The sequence below is a fragment of the Passer domesticus genome, chromosome 6 (genome assembly GCF_036417665.1).
Source record: "Passer domesticus isolate bPasDom1 chromosome 6, bPasDom1.hap1, whole genome shotgun sequence".
In the NCBI taxonomy this organism is placed as follows: Eukaryota; Metazoa; Chordata; class Aves; order Passeriformes; family Passeridae; genus Passer; species Passer domesticus.
The window spans coordinates 27,006,461-27,025,285 of record NC_087479.1 but is presented as its reverse complement, the minus strand read 5'-3'; the positions used below and the strand labels follow the sequence as shown (position 1 = coordinate 27,025,285).

Below are 18,825 nucleotides of genomic sequence, written 5' to 3'. Positions count from 1 at the left end.
TTTTGAGAACAGTGAATGTTCTCAGAGCAATTAATGTCTATGAGCACTGATCAGTTATCTGGTGAACTCTGTGTTGCAACAACTGAGAAAAATGTCTTTGAGATGGGTTATGACTTTGCCTTACAAAGTGTTAGGAAACTGAAGATGCTGAATAGGCCCATGCAGAACATCTCGGGCCATAGACTGAACTTGCTGAGACCCTGTCCTCACTTCCAGCCCTGTGCTTGCCCTGGTGCTTGTGTGGTTGCAGATCAAATTGTTACAGAGAAGTGATGAAAACCTATCCTCCATAAAAGTCATTAGTTCATGGTTAGATCAGCTTTCTGGTCGAGCTGATCAGGGCTAGGAACATACAAACAGGAACAAGGGGGAAAGACTTAGGTGGATTTAAGTTGCCCCTGAGGCACTCTCTGGGGTTGCTTTTGCATTCCATTGGTAAAATTCCTGAGAAGGGTGTTGGAAGACCAAACCTGTTGGTGTATATTCAGTGAAATGTGTTGCTTTCTAGAGGAAGGGTCCTGGAAAGCCCTGACGTGAGCAGGCTTCTTCACCTTGGTGAATGGATTTAATTCCTTGGATTTCTACAGTGTGAAGGTAGAAAATAGAAAACTCCTTGTGGAATGTCTGCCCCTTCCCAGTTTTTCATGAGCCATTTTTGTTCCATACCTAAAGAGAATGTGGTCTCTCACACTGCTGTACTGGTAGGAAACAGCACACACAGGATCCCTGCCCCTTCCATACCATGGCAGAAGCGCTGCATGCTAACTGCAGTTTGTGAAGTCCCACATTGCTGTCACAAGTGACCTGTCCTTGCTCTCTCATTATTGATGTGTTTCCTCTCTGCACTGGAAGATTCTTGACTCACAGAGTTTTTCAGCACATGACTCTCATCCCACTGAATCAAACACTGTAATATAAAGCTCATCATTTATCAAGCAGGCACAGGGCTGCATTCAGATCTGGTGTAATGGCTATATAAAGATTTCTGTACGTGCAGTTTTTCTGGGTCACTCTGATTGTTTTGTGGCAGTATAATGCTTCATACGAGCTGGGCCGATTGTGGCTGGCATGACAGCTCCAGCAATGTGAGATATTAGTGCTTGCTGTTTTACCACCACACCTACAAACTCAGTGTGCCACAGATTTGATGAATGTGGTGGTGTAAATCCTGAGATGTCTATAACAGCATTGCAAGCATTACAATTGGGAAAGGGTAATCCCCAAAACACCAGCAGGGTTGTATGTACAGGAAACTAGGTTTGGATCCTGAACTTGTTCCCTAACTCAGAAGAGCTCGTGTGAGTTTTACACAGACAGCATATTGGTCTTTTAGCAAGAACACTGCACTTTTGGAGTCAGAGGTGCAAATCAAGGAGCACCAAACAACGATTCTTCTCAAACACGGGGTATGTTGTCATGATAAAGGACCAGTTGAGTGAGGAGGCAAGGATTATTAAACAGAATACATTGCACTCAGGGAGCAGGCCTCCTCCTCTTTACACACTGCTCAGGCATCATAGATACAAAGGTCAAGGCTCATCAGTATTCCCCCATCTGGACTCAGTGTCGTAGATAGCAGTTTGTTCTTTACGATGAGTCTTTGTGTCCCAAATAAATAAATAAGTAAATAAAAAGACGTGCATGTTTGCGCAGCTCCTGACTCGGCAGGAAGCTCTGACACTGAGAACGGAGCTGCTGAAAACCTGGGCAGTGAAGTGATGCCCCAGAAGCGGGTGCGCTGCTGCTGCCGCCCGCATTTGGCTCGTCCCTCTCACAGGTACAGCACCTGGGCCAGTGCAAGGGGCTCCGAGCTCTGACGGGCCCCAAGCCCCAAGGGGGGCTGCGTGTCCCGCGGCAGGAGGCTGCGGGTGTCCCGGGGCAGGAGCCTCGGCGCAGCCCTGCTCCGGCCCCGCCGCAATTCCTGCGCCCGTCCCGCCCTTCCACCGCCCGGCACCGCGCCGCTCCCTGCGCGCCAGCACAAACTTCTTTTCTTGAATATTCTTCTGGCACCGGTAATGTCACTAGGTGACCTAAATCCTTCATTCACTCGCGTTTATTTTTAGCGAATGTCAGATAAAATAAGAGCATCACTGTGCAGGGAAGAAAGAACCGACTGTGTGAACTTTCTTCCTAGAGGTGAATGGTCTGTGGGGAAATTAATGTCCATTTTTAATCACAAAATCACAATAATATTTGACTGCCACAAAAATATTTGCATTTCAAATGCAGGGGAATTACTATAGTCGGCTCTTAAATGCATTAAGTAAATAAATACAAAGGTATACAAAACTACTTTTGAAATGTGTAATTTAAGTGTACGATAGCTGAAAACAAGGCTGATATTCACTTATAGATGAGAAAAGAGAGACATTAATTTATATAATTAGGCAGTTAATTGTCATAAATGTTATCTAAAGATTCTAATCATAATCATGCATATCTAAGTAAGAACTTGGAGACTATTCAGCATTCATAAACATTTATTCTAATATATTTATGTATTCTGATATACATACATTATATGAGCATATAAATATATATAGCTCTGTATGCACAGCGCATCCATTAACATAGAGTCATCTATTGTAGCTTTTCAGGTATTGCAGATTGTTCTATAAGTCTCCATTCCCTTTCAGATGCTATCAGGTGTGGTAGAAGACCTCACTGCAAATAAAAGCTAACATTGCTGTTTAAAAATAAAATTCTATCCAGTCATTTTACATGAAAAACAAAAGTTATGCAGGTGTATGTAGACATATATATTTATGATTACAGTGTTCCTAATGGTAGTATGGAAAGGCTGAACATGTATCTGAATGTAGGAGAAACAGCTCTGCTGAAGTGATAAGTGAAAACTGGCCTCAAGTACTCCCTGTATGCAAACTTTTTGCTGGCAGAATTTAATCAGTGTAAACATTTTTTCATTTTGAATGGGGCTTAAAGAAAAAGGGTCACTAATAATAGGCAATGAAGTAGAAAGATAAAGTACTTGAAATGAAATAATGTATTAGAAAATGGATTAAAAAAGATTTTTTTTTTCTTTCTATCAGGAATCTCACCATTAATTCCAGGCAACAATATTCACTGTGTCAGTTCCAGGTTTCCTGTAAGCTCATGTCTGCAGTAATCACCATTTAATTAGTGGTGCAACAAATAGACTTTCTAGATGTTAAGGGCTAAGCCTTGCTTTACACAGGGAAGTGCCTGTGCACTCCAGTCTAACAGTGTGTCTGGGACCCTGGCTCTGTGAACCTGCTGCCCCAGAGCCCTGCAGGGCTCACATCCAGCCTGAACTCCATGGCATTGGTCTGTCAGCCTGGGAAGAGCTTTTACTGTCCAGGTAACAACCTCTGATTCCCCTTTCTGTGTTTGCTACACATGTTCCAGTGAGACTCGACACAGGACTTGTCAGGGGGAGCAGATCAGCTTCAGCAAGGTTGAAGTTGGAGCAATGTATGTGGTCAAATCAATTTACAGACACCTTTTATTTCTGGGAGGAACGGTATTTTGTGAATTGGATTAGTAGTAGAAAAATGTTTTAACTTACCTGTTTTTGGAAGCATTACATAGAATTTCCTGTGCCACACTTAGCATTGCTGATGGGTGAAACAAACCCATGTCTGTAAGAGAGCCATGCATAAAATTGGTCTTAAGAGTACTTGTTTGTTAAAGCCTGCTTGGACTCCATTAACTGTAGCAACTCCTTCTTGGTGTCACTTGCCATCTGCTAGTCCTCAATTAGCCCATCCCCTGGGAGCTGAGCTGCACGGTGCTTATTCCCATGGCTGCTCCTCATGACTCCAGTGAAAGTGCTCCATGCTGCACGAGCTGCCCACTCCAGCTCTTAGTGGCTCTCCAGAGGGACCAAGTGGATGGACTGTGTTCAAAGTGTTAGGCAGGAGCCATTCCCTCAGTGAAGGCAGCACCTGTGCCAGGGACTCCTGGGTATGACAGAGCAGAGAGGCTGGGAGTACATCCAACAGGAGCTGGGGCAGAACTGCATACTCTGTTACTCTTCAGTAATTTGCCACTCCTAATGGCTTTTATGCCAGCGTAGATGTCAGAGAAGCTCCTTTGTGACTTTAATGCCACAGTCTTATAAGCCTAAATCAAGGACATTTTCTTAATAACTTCATTTGCAGCTCATCTGAGTGGAATTTGGATAAAGACAATAAGTGAAACTTTTCCTTTATGAGAAAGCATTATCTTAAAGCACTGCTAGAAATATTGTCTAGAAATATTCCTTTGGATAACCTCTCAGTGCCTGTCCAGTTCAAGAAGTGCCTTTGCAGGTAGAGAGATGGAAAAGTTGTCATTAGAGGAGTGCTGTCCTGCTGTAATTTGGTTGGCTTTGTCCTTCAAATGTTGCTTTTCAGAACCAGACTATCACTGCAGCAGCCTACTAGAGATTCCTCATGCTGGAATAATTTCTTAAGCAATAATTTGCAGCTAAAATAACCAGGCAAAATTTAAAGACATGAATTTTAGGAAGATGAGTGAAGTTTTCTTGCTTTTTGGAATAGCAGTATAGTTTATTATTGTCTGTAGTCCTTATGATGAGGATAACATGGCCATGCTCATAGGAAGTAACTGAGGAAGTGACCATTTGTGCTGTTGCTGCCCAAAAGTCTCTAGAGCATGTGGTTATTTATTTATCCACTGCAACAATTGCTCTATAAACACACAGTGCATTCTTGGAGAGAAACAAGTCAGGCTCTCTCAGCAGGGAAGAGGGAGCCCACTTGTGTGTCCCACCCAGCAGAGGCAGCCAGCCATTGTTCGGGGCTGGGCTCAGCTCTCGCGCGGGGAGCTCGGCCGGGCTGAGCACAGCCCAGAACCACCCCGTGCCAAAAGAGCCTCCTCCGAGTCCACATGAGACACTTCAGCCGAGGCAGGTGAACTTGTCCACAAGGAAGTGTCCAATTTTTGCTGTCCATGTTAAATAAAAAGCGTGAGAAATTAAGCATAGAAAATGATACTAAAGTAAAATGGTTACTGAGAGGATACAAATCCCATTAAGCACCAGCAGTACTGAGTTCAGTAAATAGAAAGGTCATCTTTCTGTCTCTGCCTCATTCCCAACTGCAGCATGACTCAGAAGAGCAAACAATTCAATAGGTTTTGTTAGATGCTTACATGCATTCTGGGGTTTTTATTACTTGAAATTTCATTTGGTTCCCTGATTGTACCACAATCCAACAACTAAATACTTAAAAAAATCAGTTGTAAACAAAATAATTTTTTGCATATGTTTAACAATCAATTGTCCTGATTTCAGAAAGATTTCAGCCACAGATAATTTTATTACTTGCCTCTGCTTTAAGATAATAAGGGAAGGGAGAAGTGAGAAGAAAAGCCATCTCAGATTTGTTCATGGATTGAGAGGCTGAAAGTGCATACACAGCAGGTGTGCATGTGCTTTACAGATAACCATATCAATGGTAATGATTGTCATAATCTGAAGTGAAGAGGAATAAAAGGAGTGCTGGTCACCACCAAAACTTCACTTAAACCATTAGATTTGGGCTGCCTCTCTCTGCAGGGTGGGCTTCTTTCCAAATATTTTCTGCCCTCCAGGACAGGCAGAAAAATCTAATCCTTGTGACCTTTTCTTAAAAAAAGCAGAAGTAATGTTTGCAGCATGGTATTTGTATGCAGGGATTAGCTCTTGATTTCTTTGCTTAGTACCTTAGGGTGTATTTTTAAAGTACTACACAGAATTTTGGTCTCACTCGTCAGCTTCTATTGACTTTAAACCTCATGAGTCACTTTGACAATATATCCCAGAGGCTTTCTATCTTACACTGCTTTAATTTAAATTCCCCTGCTCTTGGGGGTTTATTTCTGAATTTAGGGTTAGCTTGCATGGGAAGCTGGCTTTCAGGAGGATTGTTCTGCTTCCAGGTTATCCCAGTATTATTTTATGTTCTCATTTTCTTTGGGAGGGGGGAAGACATTTTTGTTAGTATCTGCAATTTCTTGTACTTGTTTTTTTCATGCCAGCAATGGCTGCATTACTTCAATGTCAGTATGTACGGCCCCCTTGTGAATGCTATTGTAACTTATGTGTAACTGTAAAGGTATGTACTTGGTAAGACCCATAGAACAACAAAGCCTAAACTCTGCAAGTAAAACCTAGCAAAGCACGTATACATTATTTTCTTTGCAGAATGGCTATTATATTCTCTCTTAGGAAAAAAAAATCCTAGCTGATTTTCAATATTAAAAATGCCAGTGAGTCGTGTGATGTCATAAAGGTCTGTGGAAGGGATATGCTGCTCCATGGCAGCTGGACGCACATCAAGTCCTCTGCCTGGTAATCTGTTAAGGTGGCCAGTCTGGTGGATTGGTCATTATGTTTGGCTCTCACACAGAAGTTAAGTCAAACAGAGACATATACAAGGGTGAGTGAAATATTTTGCCAGTCCCTAGAAGGGTTTTCTCATAGTTCACTTCATTAGTCCTCCAAAATGTTAAAAAAACATAAATGGCATTTAGAAAGGGAGCTCAATGAGAGACAGGTCTGTGCTCTGCTAAGTGTGGATGACAGCTCGAGTTACCTTAGCTCCTCTCATTGACTGGTAGCCCCAGGTGAGCTGAAAGGCAGGGCAAAGAGCCAGCTTCCTCAGCTGCAGAAATCCTGGGCAGTGTTAACCACCTCTGCCAGGCTGTGCCATCATGTACATCTGGGTAGAGCATCAAAGAAGTGTGTTGACAAAGGCTAAGTACTTCCCTGAAGTGTTTGACAGAAAATAAACAGCTGGAGCAGCTGGCAATAAATTCTAGCTTCCTCAATAGCATTCTGGTAACAATGGGAAGAGGAAGGAGAGGCCAAATAAACAATACCTCTGTTATAATTGGCACAATAGTCTGATTTTACCTCTTCTGTCTTATGTGGTCATATACAAGTATGAAAACAGCAACAAATACTGCCTTACTAAAGGCAGCTATTCTCTCTTTGGGAATTCAGGTAGCAAGATGGTGAAAATTCAGACTGAGCATTGCTTTCAAATTAATTTTCTACTTTGCCATGAATTATGAGCTGATCTTCCATTTTCTCAGTGTCTTTCTCATCTAATGGACAAAACATTGCTCCAGGATTGGTAAGCATATTGAAAACATTAAACAATATCAACAAAATAATTATTATTATTGGGCAGAGAAAATAAGCTCTCAGTCTTTCCTTAGTTCTTGCCAGAGTAATGGCTATGGCATACATGACATTTCTACACATTATTATCAAGAGTACTAGTTTCATTTAAAAAACCCATTTTTTTCTAGCACCACTAGCCATTTATCTTTTGATTTTTTTGAATCAAATGTTTTACTGACCTCTAATCAGCATAAGTGTACTGCACTACCTTTGGCTAGAGCTGGCTGCCTTGGAAAAGGAAGATAAGATTTTGTTAGTATTTAACTATTGATCAAGCTCACATTATAGTCCATTCCATTTTCATTGCACCTTCAGGTCTTACTTTTTTTCCCTTTGAAACTCTTTCTGCAGCTTTTCATTTTGTTTGGATCAGTCTAATGGGCCTGTCATGGTCCCAACCACACCTTTTTCTCCTTCCCTGCTACATCTCATACATCTATCACACACATGATTTTCTGGTTAGTCAATAGCATTCAACTCAATTTATTCCTAAATTCTGGTATCACGTCTGGAATTTTCTGTCCCCCTCCTTTTGCAATTCAGTTAATGAGACAACTGAGTCCTTCAGATGTGGACATTGACTTCCAAGACAAGTTCCATACCCTTTTTCTGACCTGTCCTTGCTTAATTTTAGTGTCCTTTAGTGTCACATGCATGTCCTGGTATGCATGTGTCTTTAATAACTCTCCCTTCATGTATAATCAGCCCAATTTTCTCTTTCCCTGTTTTTCAGTTTTATGACTAAAGGGCATTGTTTTAATTTCCTTTGAATATTGAATATCTTTACTTTATTCTTACATCTCCTGAGTAGCAAAATATTTGTTTCTTGGCTGACTGTTGGTTTTGCTTTTTTTTTTTTGTCATTTCCTTATCTTCAGTAATGTTTTTGAGACTTTTCCTACAAACCTCTGCCTTAGTGTATAAATTCGAGATAAGATTGGAACCTTTGACTTAATGACACTCCCACTTTCCTGAAGATAGAGGTGAGCTGTTTTGCCTGGCTGACTTCACTAGTCCCCTCACTTCCTGAAAGTTTGTCCTTCTGAGCCTGGAGCTTTCACTATTATGAATATTGCAACTCTTGCAGTAACAATAGTGTGGTGTAAACATCCGTGGCAGCTTTGATTTAGGTTATTCTTGCACTGCTCTAACTGCAGCAGTTAGTTTTGCTTAGACTAACTTACTCAATTTCTTAGGCAGGTTTTGCACCCTGCCCTGAGCTCCAGGGTGCTTTATTTCAACCCCTGCTAATGTCCCAGTTTATTACTTGAACCCCTGCTTATGCCCCAGTTTACTGAATTACAGCCTATGCCTCTTGTTTGTTCCATTTCATTTAAATGGCATCAGCTTCACACCATCCAATTCATGGGTTCCTGTGACCAAATTATTTCATGAATGTCTTCACTAATAACAAAACCAAGCCTAAAATAGATTTCTGCCCAGTTGCTTTAACAGTTATTTGGTAAAACCATCAATTGGTTATTGTACTGGGCGATAGCAAGCCTCTGAATTATTAGTGGCATTTCCCTCAACCTTTTTGCTTGGAAAGCAAATGTCACTTACAATTAGTCACCTTCCAAAGCCACAAATTTCTCTTTATGTACACAGAATTTCCTCTAAATAATTCTTGGTCAGAGGAGAAGTGGTTTTGACTAGATCTCATTGTGTCACTTGTTCCTTAGCAGTAGTCTCTCTTTTGGCTGCTATTTTTTCTACCCTCAGAATAATTGGATATGTTTGCTCTTAAATGTCTTCATTTCTCCTGTGGTGGAAGTTACATCACTTGTTCCAGATCCAAAAGAAAACAATAGATGGCAATTTCTTTGATGGACTTTCTGCTGCAGTTTGGTATCCTACCATTCTCTTTGTGTAGCATCTACCCTAACCCTAATGAGCAAATTTCCTTTTGTATCCTCCCAACTGGCAACAAGTCTTTGCAACCCTTCTCTGTGTATCTGGAGGAGATAACTGGCTGTAGCAGCATCTGCAGGCAAGTGAGGAGTAATTGTTATTGAATTGTAGTAAAGAGGCATTTCAGGGATGTGCTCTTAAGTACTTCAGAGTTGAAGTGTAACAAAGAAAGCCAGGGAGAATTCTCTCAAGGTCACAGAACAAACCACATTCTTGTTCCTATGCACTCTCTACAGACATCCCTTCAATGAAAATCTGATTTAAAAATTAGTATCTTGAGTAAGTCATGGTTTATTTATGAAATTTGATTTGCTATTTCTTTATTTATTTTGTATTCTCAAAATTTCTGCTGAAAGGGTGAAAAACTGGTGACTGGAAGCAAAATTGGAGAAAATTCAAACCACTAACATAGAAATTCTCCTTGCATATTCATATAGAATAAATATTTCACATTTTGTCACTCTATTCAATATATTTTTTGCCCAAAGTCACAGCCTGTTTGTGGTTAAGTTTTAGAAAAGATAGTGGATCTCCAGTCACTCCAGTTAAATGAACTTCATAATATTAAAAGGTAACTGAGTATATTAACTGTACAACACAAGGATTTATGTTCATTGTAATTTTATTTCAATACCTGTGAGAATTTTAGTTCTTTTTATTACTCTTTCTGAAGGAAGGTAAAAGCTACAGTTCAAGATTTACTCTAATGCATTTTCATTTTAAATCAAGCTTTGATTACAAATTCCAATGGAAAATTATCCATTCAGAAAAACTAAATCTCCATAAAGCTGTTTGTTTTTGAGCAGTGTTCTTCAAAGTTAATACAAGGTAGTTACATGCATGCTTGGGCATTTACCTACATATCCAGATTTTTTATTCCTTTTTCCACTTTGTGTGTATACAGGGAAAGGCAAAAGAAAAGAGAAGGAGAAATGGGAGACAGAAAGTTGAGAAATCTCTGCTTTGATTGCTGATAAAATATTTTCTACAGAAGTCACTAGTGTTCATTGAGATTGTAGAGAGGTTTAACCACCACCCTCAATAAAATATTTCAATGGTTTATAATCTCAAAGAGTGAGATCCTTTCAAATTTGTTGCCTCTTTCTGTTACAAAATCTGCAGCTGGCTCTTCAGTGTGCTTTGCCTGATAGATTATGTTCATCAGCTCCCTCATTTTTGCTAGGCAGCAACCACTCCTTCAAAAATCCCACCTAATTGAGTGCGCTATTTTGGGGTGTTTTGTCTTGCAGCTGGGAAGCCACATTTTTTGCCAGTAATTTGTAGTCTCTGCTTATAAATGAAACAACTTTGTAGCTTCCTCAAGCTGAGTTTTTGGAAGCTATTTGTCAAAGCATTTTTTGTAGTTCAAGGCAGAAGCCTCCACTGCGGAAGTAATGAAAAACATTTGGCAACTAGTGGAATTTGTTGATACTGTTTTTTCTGGTTTTAATCATAGAGGTGGTCTCCTGCTGGGAGTTTCCCCTGTTATATAAATCTTCTGTAGAGGAGACATTTCATGTCTCTCTCTCATAAGACATTTTGGATTCTCCAGATTCTTCTCAAAAGTATCTTTCTTCTCCTGTGGCCTGCTCTTTAAATTTTTTGGATTTTCTTTTTTCCCTATGGAAACTATACATATTCAAAAATACTTTAAAAAGTTTTAAATATTATTTCTTGGGGGTTTTTTTTTGTCTCCTTCAAGGTTTTAGTGTTTTGTTTTTTTTTTTTTTTTAATTTTACAATCTCTGTGTTATTAAGGTTTAATTCTTAGATTTCCATGCAGTTTCATCTTTATAAGAGCAGTCTTCTGGTTCCTAGTTGTTCACAGTGCTGGAGAGATTGCAAAAATATTGACATGCTCTTTTCTCTCTCTGAAAAACTCACTGAGACAGATTTTTCTCAAGCCTGTTTCATTTCCAATTTAGTCAAGCCACTAGGCTGTACCAGTAATTCTTCCTCAGTTAAGATTGTTTGAAGCAAATACCATATTCTCCTATTAAAGCATCTCCCTATTTCCCTCTAAAGAAGCACTGCTACTGGAGATTGCAGGGCTGGCTGCACAGTATTGTGAGGTATCAATTTTTCCCTCACCAGCCATGAGTGACCCCATTCTCAGCCTTCAATCTGATTATGAGTTGCCAGATGAAGGTTGCCCGAGGATGGTGGACCTGTACAAAACTTGGGTCTCGGCGCAAGACACCGATGACAGTGGGGAGTGTAGATTTTCTCTCTAAGGACCGACCTCAAGTCTTTTGTTGGGTTTGGCAGATGGGCGCAGGGTGGGCAGGCATTCTGCTGCTTGAGGGATGGGGCAGCATCCCCGGGGATCATCTCCATTGCAGGAGAAGTGCCATGTGAGAGCTCTGCCACAAAGTGCCAAAGGCAAGAAGCAGGGTGCAATAGCCAGCAACACAATTGGCAAATGCAGCAGGATGGGATTTGGTGCAAACTGAATGTTAGGAATTCAGTAGGCTGACATCTGGAGATGCCCTACCAGGGGCAGCAAACTATAATTATTTTCTCTTTATCTTCCCTTAATGTCTTCCATGTATCTCCTTAAAATGGGAAATTTTCAAGGGAAATATTGACCTCTTCCCACTCAGAGCATGGTGCTTGCTAGAGTGCTGGGGCCCCAGAAGGCAGGCAGTTACCTTCTGGGTTGCTTTCTATTTCGATGTTTGCTTACTTCCTAACAACAAATAATGGTCTAAGAAGTTACACTTGTAGTATTTACAGCCTCTTCTGTAGAACCAAAAGATGTCTTTTCTATTAAAAAGTGAATGCAGAGCATTTCCAAAGGCTCTTGACTTTGGTGAAAAGACCCTTTACCCAGGAGACAGCCTAATCTTTTAAACTTCCTTCCCGTGAGCCTGTTTTTTAGATAATCCATCTTTGCCTGCTAGCATACTGCTCTTGATAATGAGCCTGTCGTGACATCAGGTTAAAATGTATCACTACAATTAATTTCCGTAAAATATATTGTTCAGAGGATAATGAGAACTAAGTCCTATTTTAAAGCTGCTCAGGCAGTGCAAGGCAAGAATCTAATTCTTTTAATGAAAACCGACAGATTTTTACTTCAAAACCAACTATACTTCATTAAAACTGTGATAAAGGCCTGCAAAGTAGAGCTAAAATATTGCAGCTGGGATTTCTTCAAAGTACGAGAAGGCTTCTTATATTGTTTCAGCATGACATAATGTGAATGTGATGGATTAACTCTATTTCCAGACACATTTGCACCTGAAGTTTTGATTTTCTTCCTTCCTGATCATATAATTAAAGACATTTGGAGCCAGACCCAAGAAAGGACTTCTAGGCATTTTAGGTGGCATTCAGCATATATCCAACATTTTAGTGCTCAAAACATTTGCTTGATATGCCAGCTGATCTTGAAGATACCAGAATTCTTATCTTTTGAGCTAAAGTTTTCCATGTTTTGGTGGTATTTTTTTGGACAAGCTCCAAAGTGTCTCTGTTCTGTGATAGGATGTAATCAAAATCACAAACTGGACAGTAGACACTTTTCTTCTCAAGGGCTTGGGGCTGCAGGTATTTCTGGAATGCATATAATACTACTGACCCCTCTAAAAATAATGTGTGGTAGCCATTGTCTTCTTGTAAGGCATAAGAAGAAGCACATGCCATTTCTTCTAGCCTGGGGCACTGAGGTGCCCTAAGAGAACCTGGATTTGTCCCTTCCTTTTGACCATGTGAAGAAATGGGGTTGTGTTCTCAATGTATGGCATATTCTGAATTGGGGGAACCAAAGAGGAGCAGAAAAGAGATGAAATATTTCACTAAGTTAAGGAGGAAGAACACTGAAGGTGGTAGAACTTTGTGGCTAGGAAGTTAAGGTAAACTTCATAGATTCTAGGGAGGTAAATTCTGCTTCCACACATATTTTTCAATGTTAAGTGTAAAGCACAATTTTATATTATCTAGTATTTTTTTCCAAATAACCTGATTCAAGGCAAAATGATTTTTAAATTAGTATTATTGTATAATGATGCTGTCTTCTGATAAAATGTTGCTCTTTTGTTTGTTTTCAAAATAATTTAATGGCAAAGGGTGCAATAAAAATACCAACCAATATAGGAGGGGTAAAATGAGTACAGAATGATGCGGTGTATTTCTTATTTCTCACACATTTGTAGCTTGCCACAGTATTTTGTCAGTCAAGATCTTTAGGAAAAGTAATGGTGATATAAATATGATGATCTCATCTGTATGACATGGAAATAATTTGTGATTCAGGTGATAGCTGGAACACACTATCCTTATTATGAATTAGCAGTTCAAACACATTGAACTTTTAGGGATATAATTGTTTAGGTATAAACTTAGAGTGTGATTTCTTGTTCTTTAAAACATCAATATTTAGGATTCTCGGTGAATGATAATTTCCTGTGTGTAAGAGGAATCATCCTAAGAGACGTCCCTGGCAGCCTGGTTGTGTGTGTCATTAGAAGCTCTGGGGGGGCACTCAGAGACAGCCATCACATGGCATTATGGACAGGGATGGGTTGGCAGCAGTGCCATGTGCAATCATGGTGATATTCCTATCGACTCATACTGTGAAACAACTCACGAGACATGGAGGAGGTCACCACAGGAGAAGGTACCACAGTTGGGAAGTAAAATTATGTTATGTGGCTTTTCTTCACCAGATGTGCTGATGCTGTGGTGATGATGAGGACTTCGATGCTGGAAACCAAAGGAGACTGCTAAGAGACATCTAAGGGACAGGATCGCAGTGCCACCAGAGAACACTTTGAAACATTTGTTGGGTTCTCTGGGAAAACAACACAATGCTGCAAAGAGAATTTAATTAAACTTAGGAAAGGGGCTGAGAGCAAAACAAAAATATTATTACAGCAGTTTGTGGACATGTAATATTCCCACACCTTGATTATTGCTTTAAGTTCGGTGATTTCATCTCTAAATGAATACAGAAGAATTAGAAAAGAAGAACAGAACACGACTATAAAACCATATATTTTGCATACCTTCTGAGTAAGGCTAGAGTAGAACAACTTCTGGGAGATAATAGATGCCCACAATTTCATAAATTATATGGGAAAAGAAAATGGGAAACAGTTGGTGAATATTTGTGTTAGTATAAAGGGGATTCTGATGAAATAAGGTTTTAAAACAAACCAGAGGAATTTGTGCAATTATGCAAGTTCAGCTGTAGAACAGAAGGTGGTGTCTAATCCAGAAAAAGATTGGAATAATCTATGAAAAATAAGGAATCTTAACAGATTATGTAAATCCAACATTTATCTTAGGAACCCCTTTTACTCCTGACCTAGGTAAAATTAATTCAACTTGACTTTACTCTGACCTGATATGGATTTCTCAGGTGGAGAGAAGGCTGGTAACATGAAAACTGTAGTTGCTAGAAAAACCATGCTAACAATGTTCATGAACATAAAATATTGCTCGAAATGTCTTACAGAAAGCTGTGAAAATTAAAATAGAGATCATCCACAATCTCTCTCACCAGCCCAATTGAAATGTGTGAAAACTTTTTAAGTTCTACATCTAAAAAAAAAAAAAAAAAGCAGAACTCTCCATTTCCAGAGATGCTATCTGTAGCTGGTTTAAAGTTACTTATGATTGCAAAGCCTGCTACAATACTTTAGGAGTGCTGTGACACAGCCTGCAAACTAAGTAGTTGTGAGCATTTTGTAGAAAAAGAGTAAAGAAGGTGTGGGGAAAGGAGCTTCCTTACTGTTCCACAGTGAGAATTTTGATAACATCTTTTCTACCCAGCTCTAAAGGAGGAACGTTTTTTTCTACAGTATTGAGAAGAAATGTTGATTTGCAGAAATAAATTAGTTCCTTACAGTATTGTTTATAAGTACTGTGAAACATAGAAACCATTGGAAATACCACTCCCAGTACTACAATGTGTCTGTTTCCCCAGAATACAAGCATTTTTGTACAGGTCTAATCAGGATTAGACCATCCTCTGAGGCTATTACTTTAATGATTGTTTTGTGAAAGGATATTAAAAATCATTGAAAATATTACTGAGTTCATTGCCTGATCTGCCAGTAGGCAGGATCTAAACAAAAGCATTATTTCCCCTTGTGAATCATGAGTACTATTGATTGTCTTTCCAGTAAATGTGTAGAGCTATAGAAAGAATATTATAACTTGTCCCTGTAAGTCATATTCTGAGTGAATGAGCTTTTAGAAATGGAAGTTCTGGTGATTTATATTTACAGCAGCCGAGTTTGAATTTCAGGAGGATGCTTGGTAAAATTGAATGAGGAAAGAGTCTGGATGGCTTAGCTTATGCTCAAGGAATCACAGGATGTAAAACAATTATTATTATGGTTGCTGCTAATAATGAATAGGGCTTCTGTTTCTCTCTTTCTGTGGATCCTTGAGGCTGAAACCACACAATTTACCTCACATGCTGTTGAGAAGAAATAAATATGTATATTTACTGGTAAGAAATGTATATTTGTACTGGTAAGAAATTTTCTCTTATTTCATGCAAGTCCAGTGCTGCAACCTGCTAAGCAATCTTGATATACATTTAAGGTGTGTGCTCATAATTTTTTATTAGTCACTTGGCATATGCAAGTTCTTTAAAATCTTTTGAGCTTTGGCAATCCCAAAGGGGTGTCATTGCACAAGACCTATATTGTCTTTCATGAAATTTTAGCAATACAGGAATTATTGTAAGACATGCTGAATCACTGACCTGCTAAATAATATGTATCCAGATTCCTCTGCACCCAACAGGAACTCACCTGTTGACGTTTGTGAAATGGCAAATTATTTCAGATGAAATGCTAATCATATCACTATTAAAGTCCTCTTAATTACTCTGCTTTAGCTTTGGAATTACTTATTTGGAATGACCACTGCACACATCCATCACCATGCTCAGCTGGGTATTTTCAGCTCGCTTACATCCATGTATGTATTTTTATTTTTTATTATTAATTTTTTATTTTATTATTTTTATTATTGTACAATGTAGAAAATCAGCAGAATGCTATCCTGGGGAGCTTTCAAGGTCAGCTTGGATGGAGTTCTGAGCAACCTGAGCTAGCTGAAGACCTGTCTGCTCTTTACAGAGGGGTGGGACTTGATGACCTTTAAAGGTCTCTTCCAACCCAAACCAAAAATTCTATGATTGTAATGAAGCTGTATCACTGCTGCTCAGTGATCAAGAAAAGTCCAATTGTGTGTTTGGTAAGCATAAGAAAGTGGGTGGACTTTTATATCTGATAGGACACAGCCAATATTTTGGGTTAACCTGACCCCTCTCTCTTCTTCTACAGACACTTTCTTAAGAACAGAGAAGGATGATAAGGATGCTACTTTTTAAAATATCCATGTTGAATTATTCATTGTATCTTAGTAGTAAATAATCATATGCAACAGGTACTTTTCCTCTGGCTTGTTGAATTTCAGTATAACTAACCTCCAGTTATTGGCCTCAGGGAAAGAAGCAGTAGAACAAATCAGCCTTATTTAAAAATAATTACTGCAATCCTACAGTGCCTGTCAGTTGTTATTTTCCTGTTTTATGTCAATGTACAGTACATGTGCAAATAGGCCTCTGAAATAGGGAGAAAAAAATTGCAACCTATTAAATAAAATTGAGAAAGTAACTGGTGGATTTAGTAAATATGATTTTAGTAGAAGTGAAGGGCCCTTTCTATATGTTGTATTAAAATCCTTTTGAGGAAAGCAATAATGAATTGCTATCATAAATGATAAAAGGAAGAAGGATTATTATAATTTTGCTCCAAATAATTGCTAGGATACAAAAATGTATTTGGGGGCTCCTTTTGTGGCTTTTACGTCAGCATTTAAACAAGATTAATTAAATTTAAGCAGGATTAAGTAAACTTTTGAAAGGGATAGAAAGTATGTTTCACTAGTCTGCTTCTTTTACATTTCAAAAATACAATGGCTGTTAATAAGATATTAGTGAGAACTGCATACCTATTTAATTTGACTGGTGCAGCAAGGCCTTTTGATGGGTCCTGGGTACTTAGGAAAGGAAAATCCAGCTCATTCCCTACTCCCACATTTCTGCATTTAAAGCACTGCAGAAAGTCTACAGGTCAAGGAAGAGCTGGAAAAAAAAAATCTCTTTCTAAAATCCACAGGAAAGTCATGGACTGGATGGGTGTTTTGGAAGAGGGCATAGTGATCAGAGACAGGCATATGCACGTCCACCTCTTCACCTGGTGGCTCCAGGCAGAGCCTCCTCCTGCACCCCGGCCAGGCTCCAGCCCTGGGTGACTCTGCCTGATGCCCCTTTGGGAAGGTGCTCCTTCCCCTGGCAAGACACTGACTCCACGCTGTTCTTAGGTGCACTTAGTAGGGATAGGTTTTGGTCTTGAGGGATCCAGCTCCTGAAGGACACTGAAGGCTGAACATCTGACAGCCTTGGAACAGCCAGGGCCGCTCTTTGCACGGCGTTAGCTCAGCAGGTTCAACGGCACGGCCTTTTCAGAGGAGTCACTCATCAGAGAAGGCTTAGGATACACACAGCTGAAAAGCTGCTGTATTTCTCAGCATTTTTCCAGCCTCTCCCAGGCTAACATATTAGGAGGACTGGGAGGTGGGGACTTCTGATGAGCTGCAATGCACTGCAGCAAGATGCTGCTCAAGCATGCAGCCTTCATGGAGCTGTGCCGTGTGAGGTGGAGTTCTTCCTTGGAGCAGGCTCAGAAAATGAAAAATTTGTTTCACTGTCCTCAGATCTACATATTGGAATGTAAAGGCAAATAAAGAAGTTTTTTAAGTTTAAAGTGGAAGTTATTAAACTTATGTAAAAGTACTAACGGCTAAGAGGACTTTCCCAGCCATAAAAATAATATAACTGTTTTTGTTACGCTTTATTCTTGTAAGTTGATAATTTTTTAATAACCTATTTCTCAGTGCTGGAAACCCTTGTGCTTCTGAATGAGGCAGGGAAGATTTGTTTCTACTTTAACAATTAAAGATGCTCTCATAGCACTGATATAGACATAAATTTGGGTACTTTTTATATTGTAAAATTTTTAATAACTTTTTTAAATAATAAAAGCATTCCTGCTCACTTTTTACACAGAGAACGTTAAAATAAGAAAAAATGTCTGCATTTATTCAGAAATAATAAACATTACGCATTTAAAATGTTAATGAAGGCTGGTGAGTAATTAAATTTAATAATTTTGTACATTTATTCTCCCAATTCTTAACTAGCCTATATTAGTGAAATACATAGATAATGAAAATGAGAAAATTGACTTCACTCGCTAATTAAAGATAAAACAGGGGGACACTTTCATGGTTTTCCTTTCTATTTTATTTTCTATCTTGTGTCTCTCTGTCTCAGTTTCAGAGGGAGGCAGAAAGTCAAGGAGTTGCTTCACTAACAAAGAGACACTTCCACAGGTGCATTCCCATTTCTCCCACTTAGTGCTAGGCAAATGTTTATTTCCCTTCTCTTCAGCTGGCAAAGGGACACACTGTGTGTCTGATTCTCCATCCAGAGGAACTCTCCACACCCTTAAGTGAAGGGATTGTGAACTTACCTTGACCTAATTGAACAGTCACTAAAATCAGAATCCAGCTCTACATCTCTGACAAGGGATGGAACAGCTGAACAAGAGTAGGCATGGAGGAAAGACTCTCCTTTTCTTTTTCTTCCTATTTTTCTCCATTGGCATCTTCAGAATTCCTTCTGAAACCTGGAGACACAGGAGGTGGGAATGCTGCTTTTACTCCAAACTGAG

At 39.4% G+C, this 18,825-nt stretch overlaps 1 long non-coding RNA gene across 1 annotated transcript; it reads left to right on the top strand.

The window, feature by feature from the left end:
- The first annotated feature begins 6,286 nt into the window (after positions 1-6,286).
- On the top strand, positions 6,287-13,933 carry LOC135302942 (uncharacterized). Its single transcript, XR_010364485.1, has 2 exons — positions 6,287-6,404; positions 13,735-13,933. It is a non-coding gene; the product is annotated as an uncharacterized LOC135302942 (long non-coding RNA).
- The last annotated feature ends 4,892 nt before the right edge of the window (positions 13,934-18,825 follow it).